Genomic DNA, 19741 nt, shown 5'->3' on the forward strand with positions numbered 1-19741 from the left:
CTACTGTGTAATGATTAACTACCATTAGAAAGAAATGGGAACACGGTGAGTAAATAAGAGTAGAACTTGATATGTGTGCTTCAGCACTCGTGCACGAGTCAGACTCTAGTTTAATATGTTTGTAGGGTCCTTTTGTTTCCAACAGAAACAGTGTTACAATTAATGTTTATATGATTTAAAAGAATTACTTTGAGCCACAGGATTAAGACCATGACTTGTAGTATTAAAGGGCCCGCATCTTACATTTGTTTCCCAGAAGTCCATTTATGACATTTGTATGTTTTTATATTCCAAAAAGTCATAATTCATTTCTACATTTTCCCACCTCTCTTTATCCCTTAGAATTAAACAGGCTGTTTTTGTAATGTTCCTTTAAGACTGATATATGTAAATGACTTCTGATGTGATTGGTTGCTCTCATTCATAAAGCAGTCCAGGCTGAAACACTCCATATCCTAGAGTTCAGTCACTGACTTTTCTGTTGTGGCTGCCTTATTTAGGACTGAATTTCTGGCTTCGCTGCTCCACATGAACATAACTAGAGATGAAAGACGGCTAAAATTACTCTCCTTACTTTGGAAGAGAAAAATGTTACCTTGACAAAGTCGATAAAATAGACTGTGATCCTTATACTGTTTCCCCTGAACTTCTGGTTCCACTTAAACTGGCGGAAATCTACCAAATCTGTGTTTTCCTGACATTTATATTTATCTCATACTCAGCCCCTCCCCCTATTCTGGAGAGTCTCTCAAAGCTTTTAAAAGCACAGAAGCCCACCAGCTCTTCACGTCAGGGTGGGTAACGGATCCCATGGTGCTGCAGAGGAGAGAGGAGAAAGAGGAGAAAAACTCTGTCATCATAGGAGGAACGACATCAGCTAATTAACACAGATGAGATCAATTCTAGCCATTAGATAACTTTAGCTAATGTTAACAGCCGAGAGATGAACAGTCGTCCCCCTAACGGAGCTGCAGACAGCCGGGATAACTTTACTTTTACTTTACTTTTCTCTGTTTCTGGAGATTTAAATGACGTTTGAATGGAGAAACATAAACGTTAAATATCAGACTGAATGTCGTGGGTCTGAAAACCACGTCGTGATTTTGTAGGTTTGCTAGTTCAGTTAGTTCAGAGTTCAGCTCCAGTCCTGAAACCCCTGCACTGCATAACTGTGGTTTCCCTGGTTAAAATACTGTATATTTTTAGCTAATTAATCCCTTCTTGAGCTGAACGAGGTGTGAACAGCAGAGAGAAACACTAAACGATACAGTGCAGCGGCTCCAAGCCTGGAGTCTGAAACACTGAATTAAAGGTCTGTGTGTCTCTCGTCGTTCTTGGCTTCTGTTGCGTCTTGCAGGTGAGTCATTCACAAAGCACAGGACATTCAAGGCGTCGCTCAGTGCAGTCACACCCTGATTCAGTCCTTAAAATGGCGTCCATTATACAGTGAGTGAACAGAGCTAAACTGCTGTCCGCCAAATAGGTGGATTTTTCTAAAAGTAACTGGTGGATGTTGATACCACGATGGACAAAGAAGCTCTGCGTTGTGTTTTTATCATGAGGATTTTATTCATATAACAGAGATAATACAGCCTTTAGTATTGGTTAGTGAGCCCCTGCTTCTCTCCTCTCCGCACCTCTCATACAAGACAAGAGTAAAAACAAGTGGTGATTAGGGATACAACAGTACAGGCCCACAGTTCAGTGTGTATCACAGTTTTTGGGCCACATTAATGGTATAATTTCAGTATCTTTATAATTTAGAAAAGTTACTTCATGCTTTAACCAAAGAACTCTTTATTATTATTATTATTTTGCTCATAAACAAATAAAACTTTCCATTCAGAAAACTGGCAGCATGACTGACTGGCCTGAGTTCTGTCTGTATTGCATGAAATCAAAGGAGTGAAAAACATTACATTATTTAAATGTGCTTCTTAGCTTTTGTGAGTGTTTTGCCTTCTCTATTATAAATACAACCCCATTTCCAAAAAGGTTGGGACGCTGTGCAAAATGTAAATAAAAACAGATTGCAATGGTGTGCAAATCAATTAAACCATATATGAAATTGAAAATAGTACAAAGACATTATATTAAATGTCTTCCAACTGCAGACTCGCTGGAGCCAAAAGGCCCTTAGCTTTTGGGTGAACACTCAGTTTGAAGTAAAGTTTCAGCCAGTGTTCGCTACATGTGTGATGCTAAATGAAAAACCCGGCGGTTAAACAAGCTTTCGCTATGACATATACTTTCCCTGCTTCAAGTTGATATTAAGGATAATTTATTTGAAGTTGTCCTTTCAGAGGTATAACAGACTCTTTTGATTGACTCAATAGAAGAGATTCAATGTCATTGCTTACAGTGACTCAGTGCTGACTGATATATTGTCTATACTGGTAAACTGAGATACGTACTATGATATTGCTATTCAATTTTAGCAAAATCTTAACAGCGGAGAACTCTCAAGGCCATATTGGCCTGATGGTTTCTGTGAAATTAAAAATTACAAAATGTCAAACTGGTACAAGGTAAAATATACAAACTCAATTCCAAAACAATTGGGACAATAGGTAAAATGTAAGTAAAAACAGAAAACACCCACACACACTCAACATCCAGAAACGCTGCTTGACTTCTCTGGGCTCGCACTCATCTGAAATGGACTGATGCACAGTGGAAACGTACTGGGGTCTGACGAGTCAACCTTTCAGATTGTTTATGGATATAATGCATGTTGTGTTCTTCATGCCAAAGAAGAATAGGACCATCCGGACTGTTAGCAGCGTAAAGTTTAAAAAAACAGCGTCTGGTAGGGGGGGTATTAGTGGGTAACTTGCACATCTGTGATAACATGTTTAATGCCAAACACATTGTGGAGCAACATATGCTGCCTGTTACACAGCATCTTTTTTCATGGGCATCCAGGCTTATTTCAACATGACCACATCAAGAAACATTCTGCATGTGTTACAACAGCATGGCTATGTAATAAGTGTGCGGGTGCTAGACTGGCCTGCCTGCAGTCCAAAACTCTAATTGAAAATGTGGGTCTTATTAAGCCCAAAATACAATACCAAAGACCCTGTACTGTTGCACAGCAGCAGTTTTAATTAGCATTTCACATACTGTCACAACCTTTTTGGAACTGGGGAATTTGGAGCTTCAAATAAAACATATGAACGTCTTTATGTCTTTAACCAGCTTTAAATGTCCGTGTTTAATTTTGAACAGCCAAAAAATGTTCATGTGAATCGCTGTTAGCTTAGCACAGGGTTTAGCAGAAAAAGCATTATTATAGAGCTGGTTGTTTTTGACATTTATGCTCAGCTTTAACAGTCACTGTTTGCCACTATATTTTAGTGATATACCAGAGAGGTAATGAGAACTATATCCATTATATCCAACTCAATAAAACTAAGCCTATTACTGAAAAACTAATATGTTTGTGTAGGAGATGTATGGGTCAATTATTGCTATCAATTAAGGTATAAGAAATTATTATTATTCTAATACACTGGGCACCAGTCCAACAGGACAAAATAGCCCCCGAGTGAGGTACACATGATAGTAACCCCATAGAGACAGTTAATAACAATAGAAACAGTAACAATTTTCTCATTATCCCAGGGAAATGAGTTCTTTTTTTAGCAATTAGAATTTCTCACACATGGGTAAAACACTTACAACGTTTAATAATAAAGCAGTTGGTTAAAAGAGAAAAGCAGGGTGGATGTGGAAAAAGGAAAAATGCATGCAAAGTGAATGTATGCTATGGATCCCTATAGGTAAAATCACAGCAGACAGTATCATTAAACCGCCTGAGATGGAAACCAGATGAAGGATTAGTTTACACATCATGAAAAGATGACATACAAGAATGATACATTTATTAGATTAGATTAGATTAGATTAGAATAGATTAGATTAGATTAAACTTTATTGTCATTGTGTAGATTACAGGTACAAGCCAATGAAATGCAGTGAGCATCTAACCAGAAGTGCAAAATACAGTATTATTTACATAGAAAGTGCAGGAAACACTGCAAAAAGTAGCATCTTGTCAAGAAAAATGATCTTAAATCTAGTCGATAAATTCAGTATTTTTCCTGTTGAGATTGCTGTAAGATTGTAAGGTTATTTAACTTATTTCCAAACATTTTTTACTTGTTTTAGTTAATTTCATTAAATAAATTTGCTTGAAACAAGCTGAACTATAAAACCTCCATGAAAAACGGACGCAAAACATCGTGTACCCTGCCCAGGAGAGGGTCACCGGGACCTACCCCTGGAGCCAGGCCTGGGGGTAGCGTCCCTCGGCGAGCGCCTGGTGGCCGGGCAGCCCACGTAACCCGGCCGGGCTCAGCCCGAAGAGGCAACGTGGGGGGACCATGTGGGCCCACCACCCGCAAGGTCCAGCATGGGGGAGTGGTGCAGTGCCGTACAGGCAGTGGGAGATTGCAGGGGGGCCCTTGGTGGCCTAGGCCCCTGCGGCAGAAACTGGCTCTTGGTACGTGGAACGTAACCTCACTGGGGGGGAAGGAGCCGGAGCTTGTGCGGGAGGTTGAGAGGTACCAACTAGATATAGTTGGGCTCACCTCCACCCACAGTATCGGCTCTGGAACCAAACTCCTGGATAGGGGTTGGTCCCTCTCCTACTCCGGGGTTGCACAAGGTGAGAGGCGCCGGGCGGGTGTGGGGATACTCACGAGTCCCCGGCTGGCGGCAGTACAGTTGGAGTTTGTCCCGGTGGACGAGAGGGTCGCCTCAATGCGTATTAAAATCGCAGAGAGGAAAACTCTGACTGTTGTGTGTGCTTATGCACCAAACAACAGGTCGGAGTATTCGGCCTTCTTGGAGCAAGTGGGCGGGGTTCTGGAAAGGGTCCCAACTACAGACTCCATAGTCTTACTGGGAGACTTCAATGCTCATGTTGGCAATGACTGGGAGACCTGGAGAGGCGTGATTGGGAAGAACGGCCTGCCCGATCTAAACCCGAATGGTGAATTGTTATTGGACTTCTGTGCCAGGCATGGATTGTCCATAACGAACACCAAGTTCGAACACAAGGATGTTCATAAGTGTACATGGTACCAGAGCTCCTTGGGTCAAAGGTCAGTGATTGACTTTGTTGTCGTTTCATCTGATTTGGGACCATATGTTCTGGACACTCGGGTGAAGAGAGGTGCTGAGCTGTCAACTGATCACCATCTGGTGGTGAGTTGGATCAGATGGCAGGGAAGACTGAGGGTTAGACCCGGTAGGCCCAAGCGAATAGTGAGGGTGTGCTGGGAACGACTGTCGGAGGCCCCTGTTCGGAATGATTTTAACTCCCACCTCCGGGAGAGCTTTTCTCATGTCCCGGAGGAGGTAGGGGACATAGAGTCTGAATGGACCCTGTTCAAAACCTCCATTGTGGAAGCTGCCAGGCGCAGCTGTGGCCAAAAGCTTGTCGGTGCCTGTCATGGCGGTAACCCAAGAACCCCCTGGTGGACACCGGTGGTGAGGGAGGCCGTCAAGCTGAAGAAAGAGGCCTTTAGGGACTGGATGGCCCGAAGGACTCCGGATTCAGCAGATAGGTACCGACATGCAAAAAAGGTGGCAGCTGCAACGGTGGCAGAAGCAAAATCCGGGGCGTGGGAGGAGTTTGGTGAGGCCATGGAAAAAGACTTTCGGTCGGCCTCAAGGAGGTTCTGGACAACTGTCCGGCGACTCAGGAGTGGTCGGGGTGACTGCGCCCAGGCTGTATTCAGCAGGGGTGGAGAAACTCTGACTTCAAATGAGGATATTGTCGGTCGGTGGAAAGAGCACTTTGAGGAATTCCTTAATCCGGGTGACATGCCTCCCCCACGGGAGTCAGGGCCAGAGGCCTCTGGCGTGTCAAGCTCCATTTCCCTGGTGGAGGTCACTGAGGTAGTTGGCAAGCTCTTCAGTGGCAAGGCACCGGGGGTGGATGAGATTCGTCTGGAGATGCTTAAGGCTCTGGATATTGTGGGGCTGTCGTGGCTGACACGCCTCTGCAATAGTGCATGGACCTCGGGAACAGTACCCTTGGACTGGCAGACCGGGGTGGTGGTCCCTATTTTCAAGAAAGGGGACCGGAGGGTGTGTGCCAACTATCGGGGTATCACACTGCTCAGCCTCCCTGGGAAAGTCTATGCCAAGGTGCTGGAAAGGAGACTTCGACCGATAGTTGAACCTCAGATTGAGGAGGAACAATGCGGATTCCGTCCTGGCCGTGGAACAATGGACCAGCTTTTCACCCTCTCACGGATTGTTGAGGGGGCATGGGAGTTTGCCAACCCAGTCTACATGTGTTTTGTGGATTTGGAGAAGGCTTACGACCGTGTTCCCCAAGATATCTTGTGGGAGGTCCTCAGGGAGTATGGGGTGCCGGGGTTACTACTCCGGGCCATTCAATCTCTGTACGCCCGGAGTGAGAGCTGTGTTCGTATACTCGGCATTAAGTCGGACTCTTTCAGTGTTAGCGTTGGACTCCGCCAGGGTTGTGCCCTGTCTCCACTCCTGTTTGTGATATTCATGGACAGGGTGTCAAGGCGTAGCCGGGGTCAGGAGGGCATTATGTGTGGAGGCCGGAGGGTGGCGTCTCTGCTATTTGCAGATGATGTTGTTCTTTTGGCTGGATCACATGGATGCCTCCAGCGCACACTGGAGCGGTTTGCAGCTGAGTGTGAAGCGGTTGGTATGCGGATCAGCACCTCCAAGTCTGAGTCCATGGTCTTAGCCCGGAAAAGGATGGTATGCCGACTCCAGGTAGGGGGAAAGGACTTGCCCCAGGTGGAGGAGTTTAAGTATCTCGGGGTCTTGTTCACGAGTGATGGGAAGAAGGATCGTGAGATCGACCGCAGGCTGGGACAAGCGGCAGCAGTAATGCGGTCGCTGTACCGGACTGTAGTGGTGAAGAGGGAGCTGAGCCGTAAGGCGAAGCTCTCTGTTTACCGATCGGTCTACATCCCGACCCTCACCTATGGTCATGAGCTGCGGGTAATGACCGAAAGAATGAGATCGCGAATACAAGCGGCAGAAATGAGCTTTCTTCGCAGGGTGGCGGGCTACACTCTATTTGATAGGGTGAGGAGCTCGGCCATCCGGGAGGAGCTCGGAGTAGAGCCGCTACTCCTCCGCATTGAGAGGAGCCAGCTGAGGTGGTTCGGGCATCTGATCCGGATGCCCCCGGGAAGCCTCCCGGTGGGGGTGTACCAGGCACGGCCTACCGGAATAAGACCCCGGGGTCGTCCTAGGACCCACTGGAGGGATTATATCTCCAAGTTGGCCTGGGAGCGGCTTGGGGTCCCCGGGAATGAGCTGGAGGAAGTTGCGGGGGACAGGGTCACCTGGGATTCTCTGCTCTCCCAACTGCTACCGCGACCCTATCTGGACTAAGCGGTTAACGATGATGATGATGATGATGAAGCTGAACTATCTGCCAGTATAGTGAGAAAAGTCTACTGAATAAAATGGCTTAAAACAGGTACAATGTCTAGAAATAAGCTAAATATTCTGAATATAAGTGCACAACCATTTCAAATAAGAATTATTAGATATATTGACTAAAATTAAGATCATTTCAGTTACAAGATACTACAGTGAAGTAACCATGGCAAGCGATGCTGTGGTTACAATATGTTCAATTAAGGATGGTAGAGTGGTAAAAATATATATATAGATATTGCAGGTAAATATATGATATACAGATATACAGAGTGAGTGGAGGGAATGCAAATATAAGTAGTCTGTACTGTGAGAGCAGCATATGTAAAAGATAAGTATGCAGAGTAAACATGTACAGTAACTGCCTGTGCAAATATGAATAGCACAGTGATAGACTGTACAAATATGAACTGTGCAAAAATATACTAGGAGTTCAGGTGGGTCACAGCCCCAGGGAAGAAGCTCTTCCTGAGCCTGCTGGTGCGGGAGCAGGGGCTTCTGTAATGCCTCCCAGATGGGAGGAGGGTAAAAAGTCCATGGTTAGGATGAGAAATGTCCTCACCCTGCCCAGGCAGCACTTATGGAAAATGTTCTCAATGGAGGGTAACTGGGCACCTGTGATGCTTTGGGCACTTTGCGGTTTGTGGTCAGATGTGGAGCAATTGCCGTACCACACTGAGATGCAGTTTGTGAGTTTGCTCTCAATGGTACAGCGGTAAAAGTTCACCAGTATCCCGGGACACAGGTGAGCTTTGTTGAAGCTCTGTATGAAGTATCCCTCTAGGCCGACTCATTGTCACCTCTGATCAGACCTATCTTGATTTTTGATTATGGAGCCATAAACAGGAACAAAGTCATGGGTGAACAGGGAGAACAGAAGAGGGCTTAGCACACAGCCTTGTGGCACGCCAGTGTTCAGGGTGACGGGGGAGGAGAAGAGTTTATCTAACTTAACAGATCAAGGTCTGTCAGTCAGGAGGTCCAGAATCCAGTTGCACAGAGATGTGCTGATACCAAGCTGGCTTAGCTTTAAGATCAGCCTGGAGGGGATCACTGTGTTAAATGCTGAACTGAAGTCAATAGACAGAATGATGAGTTTTGACAGTCCAGGTGGGTGAGTACAGTGTGGACCGCCGTAGAAATGGTGTCCTCTCTTGACCTGTTGCGGTGGTGGGCAAACTGGTGTGGGTCCAGCGTAGCAGGCAGACAGGACTACAAATGAGAAAGAACTAGTCAAAGTGCTTGGAGATGATGGAGGTGAGTGTGACAGGGCGGACGTCGTTCAGAGCTGAAGCAGTCGCATGCTTTGGCACTGGCACAATGGTGGCAGTCTTGAAGCTAGTTAAGACAACTGCCTGGGCCAGCGACAGATTGAAAATGTCCGTAAGGACCCCAGCCAGCTGCTTAGCACAGGCTCTAAACACACGGCCAGGTACTCCATCAAAGGCCAGCTGCCTTTCGTGAATTCATCTATCTAGGGTTGACACCAAATTATATTCTAGAGGGTTTATGGCATCTCCAGACTTGCCACCATGTCAGCATTGGAAAGAAAGGTAGAGATAAGCTTTACATATTTAGACTTCGATGGTCCTTCATCAGTTACTGACCAGTTTTTTTGTGAACCAGTGCACCATTTGAAGATCCAGAAATGTGCACAAGTTGTCTCGTCTTCTGATGAGGAAGGTTCTGATTGAGTTCAGAAGTGGGATCAGAGTGGGAGCACCAATTCAGTGACTGGAAGTCAGGAGACCCCCAATTTTCAAATCAAAGGGAAATTTGAGGTGCTCCAATTTTTATGGAGTTCAGGCATGGGAAGACTCCCAGTACCTGTCACATGTGTTCCTGTTAGTTGGTTCTTCCCCATCTCTCCCACTAGGCTTGTCTTGTGATGCTGAACATAAAGTTTGAATCATGTCCAAATCTTGCAACTGGTGCATCACAGAACCTTGAAAACCATCCCAATTTTTAATGTATCATTTTGCATTCAATTTCAAACACATTCAGGAAAAGAGTGAATTACACTTCTGCCAGAAAGACTCAGGATGCAAGAGTGAAGGAGGACAATTTTTATGTCCACAATGGAATTTTATATATTGAAGGATAACAATTCAGTAGAAATTAAAGAGTCTTTGGCGTAGGCCCCGTCCTCGGGCGAGGTCTTGGAGCATCAAGACCCTCACTGATCCTGCCAGATAGAGACGTCAGGGGTGGAGCCTACTCCCGGACAACCAGACAGGGACCCAACTGGCGGCGGTGAGGAGGAAGAAGGGTAACGTCAAAATGTAGACACCTTAAAGCAGCAGAATAGGTATGAAAGTCGAGTCATTTTAAATACAGGTGATTGGTCAGGACCAATGAATGAATGACGTAGCATTAGATATGTTATGATTGGTCACATGATGTTATGAATATCCTGTGACATTTCCTTTTAGATGTTGTTAATGGAAAATGATCTTTTTTGTGAAACTGGGATGATCATGTTTCTTTCACTGAAGGCTGTGTGTGTATTTGACTTCCTCCATCATGAACCTCATTACTGGGGGAAGCACACTCTCAATTGATGATCTGAGTAAGCCTGATCACCATGGATACCAGAGCCAGCTGTGGCCAGACATTTCATAGCTGTTGTTTCCACAATTATAAACTGAACGAAAATGGTCATATAAATAGGCTGAAGACTTGAATCAAGAAGAAAACAACAACTAACTTGTTCACTTACATCGTTTAAAAATTGTGAGACATTTGTTTTTAAGCTTTGCATCTGGAAGCAAGTTTGACAAAATGTCTTTAAATACATGTTTTTTTTCCTCATAGATGTTGTTTTCTTTTTAAGTACATTAGCAGTGTTCCTGTTGCCGAGTGGGTGGCTTTTAGTTTTTGGATTCTGTGGTTCACTCGTGATAGCAGGACCTGACAGTTAAGTTACTGGGTGCTTCAGATTGTTTTGAAAGAACAAAAAAATCAGTTTTTAAATACAGAAAAATGAAATAAATAGTAAGATTAGTTCTGGAAATATGCTTTCTATCTGGATAGCACTTACAATGCTGTGCAAGACACCCTTTAGTGTAACAATGTGAAGTTCCACTCAGGCAGCATTAGATCCATAACTTTAATTAATTAAATTATTATTAAATTGATACGATCTTAAAAAACATCTCTCACAGTGATTTAGGAAATATCAGTCAATAAAATATAAAATATTTAAATATCAAATACTCATTTATATTGTCCAATACTACAGTTATATACAGTAACAGGATGTACTTGCATGCTTATGTTTGAATTCCCACTACTTCTTATTGAAAACGCAGTGATTTACTAGAAAAATTACAGACAAGAGTAGGGCGTAGGGCTAGACGTAGGGCTGTTTCCACAGCAGTGGCTCTATGAATGTATGTGATATCACCTTGAATTCAAGGTCACTAGCACATTCTACCCCATCCATGTATCCCTAACAACTTTCTAGTCAAATATAAATCCTTTGATATTATTGTAATTAAACCCATCACACACCACATTATGCATCGTATTGCAGTCCACAGAGTTCACTTGTCCCCAAAGCCTTTAAAGGATTGGTTTGGTGAAAAATCAATTTTACACAGTTGTACATTTATCCCATATATAGTCAATCAGCCAAGGCATGTTTGGTCTCCAAATTTCACTTCTTTAGCTTAATTCTGGAGTTACAATGCTAATGTAGCTGACAAACACTAGAAAACAATAGTCACCCAAATCGTTTCCATAGATGCATCTCCAGAACTTCTCTCAACCCACTTAAGCCACGTCCACTATCCTTTTTATTAAGGTTGTGCAGACTTGTTGATGTGGTTTATACTATAGTATGACTTACTGTCAACTATAGAAATGAATAAAACTTCACAGGCAGCAAATTTCGACAACTGTTGTGCCCAAATTGTGCATGCAAGCCACTCATATGGAAGCATATAGACGTGACTGAATTTACTAAATGAAGATACAGTCGAATGCAAATGTTTGGGCACCCCGGACATGTTTTATTGATTTTTTAAGTGACAATAAGTTACAGAGAGCCCATTTCTGCAAAATAATGTACATGGATTATTGGCTCAATTTAAAATATAGGAAGAAAAATAAAAGATAAAATGTGTTCAAAAGTTATGGCACATTTTATATTTTACGTTTTACTTACGTAAAATATAAAATGTGCCATAACTTTTGAACACATTTTTTCTTTTATTTTTCTTCCTTACGTTAAACTCGTGCACTAAAATTTGGAGGAGAATAGACAATGTGTTAGCTGATTTTCACTTTAAAAGTCAACCAAATACGCAGTTTTAACCTTTGCATATAACTGTATATATTTCTAATTAAAAACAATATGAAATCCTGAATTTAATGTACTGTACATATGCTTGAGTGAAGTGTGTGCATGCAAAGGGAAGTTTGTTGGGGAGCTGACCTTTTGTCTAAAGTGTCTGACCTTAGCGTTTAGCCAGTTTTGTTCATTTTTATAGCTCACAGTGAGTCATACTGCATCTTAAACCAGTCTGCACTACCTTAATGAAGAGCTGGTAGCAGTTAGAGTGGGTTGAAAGATGTTTTGGGGTTATATTTATAGAAAAGATTTGGGTGACTATAGACTTCTAGCAATAACTGTTTACTATTGACCTTGTTAGCAATGCTAGCCTCACAGCTCCTGCTCTGAATCTGGGCTTGGTTGATCAATTACATCTGGTGTAAGCAGAAAACTGTGTGAATTATTTGCCTTTAAGTTAACATTTTATTCATGTGTTTCAGTGAAAGTCAGTGGAAAGGTGTTTATTCTCCGTCCTCTCTGAGTCTAATCAGTATTCAGTGGTGCAGAGGCTCTGGCGGAGGAGTACACTCACTCCGTCTGCTCCAGCTTGGCCCGGACGCAGCATAAAGCCTTCAGGGAGATGCTGATCTTTACAGAACTGATCTACACGCGCAGCACTGCAGGGCCACGGCGCTGATCAAACACGCACAGACGATTCAACTCGTCAAAGGCTTAATGACAGGCTGAGTGCAGTCACCTACGTTACTGATTACCTTCACAGATGACTTTGACGCAAATCAAATTCATGCACATGCGGAACAGGACATTTTTGCTGTCCTTGCCACCATCAGTGCTTAAAGAGTCTATTTATAATGTGGAATAATAAACCCTAATAATAATAATATAATAATAATAATAACAATAATAACCCTAGAGTTTAAGAGGTTGGCAACACGCAGTTCAGTTTTGGAGTGATCTGAAGGTCAAGGCAAGGTGAATACCTCTTCTAGTGGTCAAGCTCTGACGTTCACGCTGAGGTTTATGGAATGAAAAACTGAGATTGACATTTGGTGAGTTTCGCAATACCTAACATGGTCAGTTTTTGGTGTGCAGTCCGTGAGATGCACATTTTCCAAACAAGCCAAGTTTGCTTTCACTGGACCCAACTTGTATGTACTTGAAGGATTCAGCTTTGCATGCATTTCACATAGTTTTTTTTTTAGAGCAGATCAGGTCCAAAATGCTGTAGGCGATGGATTGAATGTGCCTTCAAACCACATTCAAACCTCTGCACTGTGAAAGAAAATCTATAAAAAATACAGGAAAAAGTCTGATGGGAAGGTTGGCAGCAGAGAACTGTTAACAGTGGACTGAATGTGGACTGTGAATGCTATTGTGAAAAAAAGTGAAAATCTTATTTGCATTCTTTCAACTGTAGTAATTTATTATTATTGTTATAATTTTTATGTGCTGTCAAGTTGGTTCAGACTCTTTCTGATTTATAAATTGTGTTTTTCCAGAATATTCTGCTTGTGCTGACACTTAACAACCATGGGCTCCTCTAAGTAGCTGGCTAAGGATCTGAAAATAACTGAAATAAAGGTAATTGATGTCTACAAAGTAGGAGAAGCTATAAAATACATTAAAGTGCCTTCAGCTCATAATTTCCACCGTTATAATGTCATTAAGAAATGGCAGATAAGGGGAACCATGTAGGTCAATTCAAGATCTGGGAGACCAAGAAAACTCTCAGATAGAACTGCTTGTATGCTGACCAGAAAGGCAAAGTTAAACCCCCATATGACAACAAAAGTCTTGCAGAAAGTTTTAGCAGGTGCACGAGTGGTGTACCATTCTACTCCAAATACCTGTGTCAACTGAAGTCTGAAGTATGCAAAACAACGTCTACCTGAGCCAGAAGCATTTTGGAAACAAGAACTGTGGCCTGATAAAGTGAAAATAGAATTATTTGCCTATGATCACCAAACTGGTGATCATAGGCAAATATACTTTGTTAGCCCCCTTTTACCCTGTTCTTCAGTGGTCAGGACCCCCATGGACCCTCACAGAGCAGGTACTATTTGGGTGGTGGATCATTCTCAGCACTGCAGTAACACTGACGTGGTGGTGGTGTGTTAGTATGTGTTGTGCTGGATCAGACACAGCAGTGCTGCTGGAGTTTTTAAACACTGTGTCCACTCACTGTCCACTCTATTAGACACTCCTACCTTGTCAGTCCACAGCGTGCACCTATATAGTAAGTGGAGCTGATAAAATGGACAATGAGTGCAGAAACAAGGAGGTGGTCATAATGTTATGCCTGATCATGTATTAGCCATTCAGTTATGCCAACTACACCTTGCATGCAAGGTAGCTAATAAGTCAGCTTAGAAGCTTTTTGTTTTTGAGTGTGTGGTGAAAAAAGCTCTATGTGAGGACATTTATGCCCCTTAACCACTCAGTTGCACCACTCATTTCTAGATCAGTCTGAGTCGAGAGTGAGCGCACAGCCTCCTGTAAATGTGGTAAAATGGTTGCTCTATTTCACAGGCATGCTGGGAAATAAAACTGAACTGTCACTGACTTTTAATGAGATCTACAAGCCTCTAAAAGTACGAAAAGACACTTTTTGGAGAAGATTATTTTTCATACCAATGTCGCAGTAACCTCAAAGAACCTGTTCGCTGGCTATAGCGATTCATTAATAACACGATAAGCTTGCAGACAATTATCACAGTCTATGGCTTAGTGTGCAATTTACAATTCTATCTGCCTCTTCTAAGCTTCTCTCTCTCTGTCTCTCTGTAATCTAAATTGCCAAAGTTGTGTGCTTTGAGTAGTTCAGGTCATGCTGTGAAGAGTGAACTGTGCTGAAGAAAGGTGGTCATTTTCTAAAATCGACCCCTGTGGGCCAGCACATTTATTATTCCTCTCTGTCAAGTCTGGGTGTGATCTCTCTGATAGCTGGGATGTCCTTTTGTCTCTCTTTCATGCTTGATCCTGATCTCTTTTCTGACCTCTTTCTGTTAGGACTGAGCTTCATCTCTCTGATGACAGCATGTCCAGTCATCTTTGTAATCAGGCCTGAGTCTGACCTCTCTGTCAACTCTCAAGCTCTGAAAAAATGTTGGAAATGACGATACAGCTTCACCAGCACAGTTATTAATTTACACGCACAAATTATCATATACAGTATCTCTATGATGATGTACATTCATACTACTGCTGATAGACAAACATTAGTAGAGGGTCGTACTGATAGGCTCAGTGACTTTAAACACAGCACTGTTATAAGATGCCACCTCTGCCACAGGTCAGTTTGTGAAATGTCTGCCCTGCTAGATCTGCCCCAGCCAACTGTAAGTGCTCTTATTGTTAAATTGAAGCCCCTAGGAGCCACAACAGCTTAGCCACGAAGCGGTAGACCACGCAAACTCACAGAGTGGGACCGCTGAGTGCTGAAGCGCACAGTGCCTAGCCTCTGTTGAATCACTCACTAAAGAGTTCCAAATTGCCTCTGGAAGCAACATCAGCAAAGGAACTGCATGTTAGGAGCTTCATGAAATGGGTTTCCATGGCCAAACAGCTGCACACAAGCCTAAGATCAAAATGCACGATGCCAAGCATTGGGGAGAGTGGTGTAAAGCACGCCGCCGCTGGACTTTGGAGCAGAGGAACATTACCTGACAATTGGACACCTCCAACTTTGTGGGAACAATCTAGGGAAGAACTTTTCCTGTTCCAGCATGACTGAGCCCCATAAAGGCCTGACTGGGTGAGTTTGGTGTGGAAGAACTTGACTGGCCCTCACAGAGCCCTGACCTCAACCCCGTCAAACACCTTTGGAATGAGCTAGAATGGAGATTGTGAGCCAGATGCTCTCGTCCAACATCAGCGTCTGACCTCATAAATGCTCTTCTGGATGAATGAGCAAAAATTTCACTCCGAAATCTTGTAGAAGAGTGGAAGCTGTTAAAGCTGCAAATGGGGGGTGCAAGTGAATAGGAAGTTTGTTTCTAGTAAACAGCCTCCAGGCTTTACACTAGATTTTGAAACATTGCTGTGAGGACTAGATTGCATTCAGCCACAAGAGCATTAGTGAGGTCAGGTACTCATGTTGGATGGTCAGTTTTGGATCACTTCAACTCATCACAAAGGTGTTGGCTGGAGCTCCATCGCTCCAGAGAACACAGTTCTGCTGCTCCACAGTCCAATGCTAGGGGGGCATCTTATAACAGATGCTTGACATTGAGCATGGTGAACTTAGTGTGTGGCTGCTCCACAGAGTCCCATTCCATTGATCAGTGCTTTTCTATAGAGACAACTGAATACCTGTATCAGCAGGTCATTTTGTATCACTTCTATTGGTCCATTCAGAGGCCCTTTATACAATGTTAAGGGCAGCTGGCATATTCAAATGACCTCTCTGTTAACTGAAGTGTTACAGCACTGAAGCAAGAACCCAGTTGTTTGTTTGCATACCCAAACTTCGCAGAGGTTCCTAAATGGTTCTTGGCTTGGGTATATGGTCCTAGGAAAAACTTGTCAGGTGCAAAATAGGTTCTTTAAACTTTAAAAAGGTTCTTCTCACTCACATCTCTTTGATGTCATGCAAAATCTACAGCTCTTTTGCATCGTGCATATAATGTAGTTAAATCAAATTAAGCTTATCTTTAGGCTAGGCCTACCCTTATAATCTCACTCTCTTGATGTGGCCATGGGTAAAAAGTAATTTGGCAAGCAATTAGCCTTCATTTCTGTTGGAATAGACCCAATATGCATAAACACCAAAGACAATTTTCTTTTTTGTTAACTCCTCAATCCATGAAGCTATTAAATTAGCCAGAAAAGGTACATCAATCTGTTTTAAACTTAAAAGGCTGTGAATTCAAGTGAATTAAGTGAAACGTACATCAGGAGGAAATAAAGAACACAAATCGTTCTTTGTAATGTCATGCATCATCCTGCTTTATTTAGCTTCCTCCTGTTTGTGGATTCATATATAGCAGTGCCTATGTTTTATGAATCCTCTGCTTATGCGTGAACCCTGGGGGAAAAAAAAAACTTGAATGAGGTTTCATAAGCTGTCTCTAACACTGAAAAACACATTATATAATAAACTGCTAGCACTGTGCAGAAGCTTGTTTCAGAAATGTAGAAAAGTAAAGACTAGTGAGCTAATGCTAGAAACCATAAGATCATCAATCAACTGCAAGATCCACATGTCTGTCTTCATCTGCATGGAATTGGTTTGAGTTCTGTCTGGAGGGACACTCTAATGAGGTGACATGGAGCAAATCCACATCCACTCTATGCAGGCTCTCCACTGGTGTCCCACAGGGCTCAGTGCTGGGTCCTCCACTCTTTTGTCTTAAAACTCACTCTCACGGATTATCCTACCATTACTCAGCAGATTTCAGCATGTCTGGCTAGAATCTCTCCGTGGATGGCAGTCCACCACCCAAAGCTGAATCCCAGCAAGACTAAACTGATCGTTCCCTACAATCTTGCCATGTCATTTGAGAATGCCTTGGTTTTTCCGTCTGAAGATGCAAGAAGCCCTAGAGTAATTCTGGATGTCCAGTTATTGTCCTCAGCTCATGCTGCAAACCTGGCTCCGTCATGCAGCTTTCTTCTCTAAAACTTCAGAAAGATTTGACCCTCTCTTTTTGGGGACCCAGGTGCTTATTCAGTCTTCTGTCATCTCAAGGCTTGACTACTACAGCTCGCTACTGCTCTTCTTAGGCGGGCCATCAGGTGCTTGCAACTCATTCAGAATGCAGCAGCACAATTTGTCATCAATCTTCCTAAGGTCAAACATGACACTCTGCTGTCACGTTCCCTCTGCTGGCTTCTTGCACGCATCAGATTTAAAACTCTGACAGTCCTACAAAGCCAAAGATGGACCAGCTCCTACCTGCCTGATTTCAGTGGTCAAAACTCAATCTGTACCTCGTGCCCTTCGAGCTTCAAGTTCGGCTTAGCTTGACCTACTATCAGACAAGAACTATGGAAGACATTAAAACTCTTCTTTGTTCTGGGTCTAAGGAGTCTGAACAAAGTCCCTCATCTGAAGACCCATCTCTTTATGAAGCATTGAAATCAACACTAATCTAGCACTTATTGGAATGTCTTGTATTGTGTACGTTTCTTTTCTAGGTATCAGCACAGACTCCTGTATCTAAGCTCAAAGCTAGTGTGGAGGTATAGGGTGCTTGCTCTAGAGAAATGCCATACATTTATTGTAAATATATTAGTAGTAATTTGCAAATTGGCAACCAAGCTACCTTTGTTTGGCCTTTGGGTTTAGAAAGACAATACGTAGTTTGTATTTAGTCATTCTTTACTTTGGCTACCTCTGTATTTGCTTTACATGTAGACTTCAAGTATTTTTGGTTTCATGTAATAGCTACTAAGCCAAAGAACAGTCTGAATCTGAAGAACTTACAGTTTTGCTTCATAGAGGAATCAGTTGGGGATCTATGAAGACTCTTTTAAGGAGAGGTGCTGAATACATCACTGTCAAAAACATGTTATGCAATCTGTAGGTAAGGTTGTGTACACTGTGTACAGGGTTAGCCAAAGATGACCCATAAATGTAAGTAATGAGCCTGAAAGCTCCCTGTGTGCTCATGTGCTGTGTGTAACACAAAGGGTTCATGTAGTGTTGGATTACATGCACATGTTCCTTAGTATGTAGAACCGTGTGCTATTGTGTGAGACTGCTGTGTGTGTGTGTGTGTGTGTTCGTGCTGAAATTACAGGAAGCATGTCATAGAAAACCTACTTTTTCAGTTTCAAATTGTACTGTTCACTCCCCTGTAAATATGGTCCAACTATGGAAACATCCTTTGAATTCATTGCATTTGTGATGTCATAAATATCAGCATATTTGCATTTATCAACCTCTTAAACTTACAGCAGTTTAGCTTCCATTCACATTGAAGAATACTAAATTTACAAAAAATAATTATTGACTTCAGGTGTTTCAGCCTCAGCCATTGCTAACAGGTGTGTAAAATCAAGCACATAGCCATGCAATCTCCATAGACAAACACTAGCTCTAGAATGGGTCTGACTGAAATGCTCAGTGACTTTAAACATGCCACTGCCATAGGATGCCACAGGTCAGTTTGTGAAATTTTTATTCTCCTAGATCTGCCCTGGTCAACTGTAAGTGCTATTGTGAAATAAAAGCACCTAGGAGCAACAACAGCTCAACCGTGAAGCAGTAGACGATACGAACTGGGGCCACCGAGTGCTAAAATATGTAGCGTCTGTTGCATCACTTAATACAGAGTTCCAAACTCCTCTGGATTCAGAGGCTTTATGAAATGGGTTTCCATGGCTGAGCAGCTGCACACACACCTAGGATCGCTATGCGCAATGTGAAGGCACCGCCAATGGCGACAGTGGCAAGGAAAAACTCCCTAAGAGTAAGAGGCAGAAACCTTGAGAGGAACAAAGACTCAAAAGGAGACACCAGACAGCAAACAATAACAAAAAAATGATATGAATAGAGTATATGGTTTTACCATTAGTATAAAATATTAAACAGAAAAGGGGAAAAGCAGGTGAAGCAATAGTTATAATTAAATAATTTCATTCTGTGCAGCAGCAGCATCATCAGGAGGGTCAATCATGCAGGTGAGGTTTGCACAGTGTTGTATAGCAGGAATCTCCATGGTGGTCAAAACAGTCCACAAGGCAGGCAAGCAGTGGGCACCCTATCAAGGCAGATGAAGCAACAGCATCAGACACAAAGGATGGACAGTGATTCAGCTCAGCAAAGAAACACACAGACAATTAGGTCTGTAAAGAGAGACTGATTGCAGTACACAGTGTTAACAGCAGATTAAGCTATTACAGCCTAACTAAAAGGGAGAACCAGAGGGTAACAGAGACATGAGGCTCCCTGAGATGTCAGCACCAACACTCCCAGTTTACCATAATACTCTATGACCATGAACCACCAGATCTGCACCCTTTACCTAACAGGTAAAACTAAACTTGACT

The sequence above is a fragment of the Colossoma macropomum genome, unplaced genomic scaffold (assembly GCF_904425465.1).
Source record: "Colossoma macropomum unplaced genomic scaffold, Colossoma_macropomum, whole genome shotgun sequence".
NCBI lineage: Eukaryota > Metazoa > Chordata > Actinopteri > Characiformes > Serrasalmidae > Colossoma > Colossoma macropomum.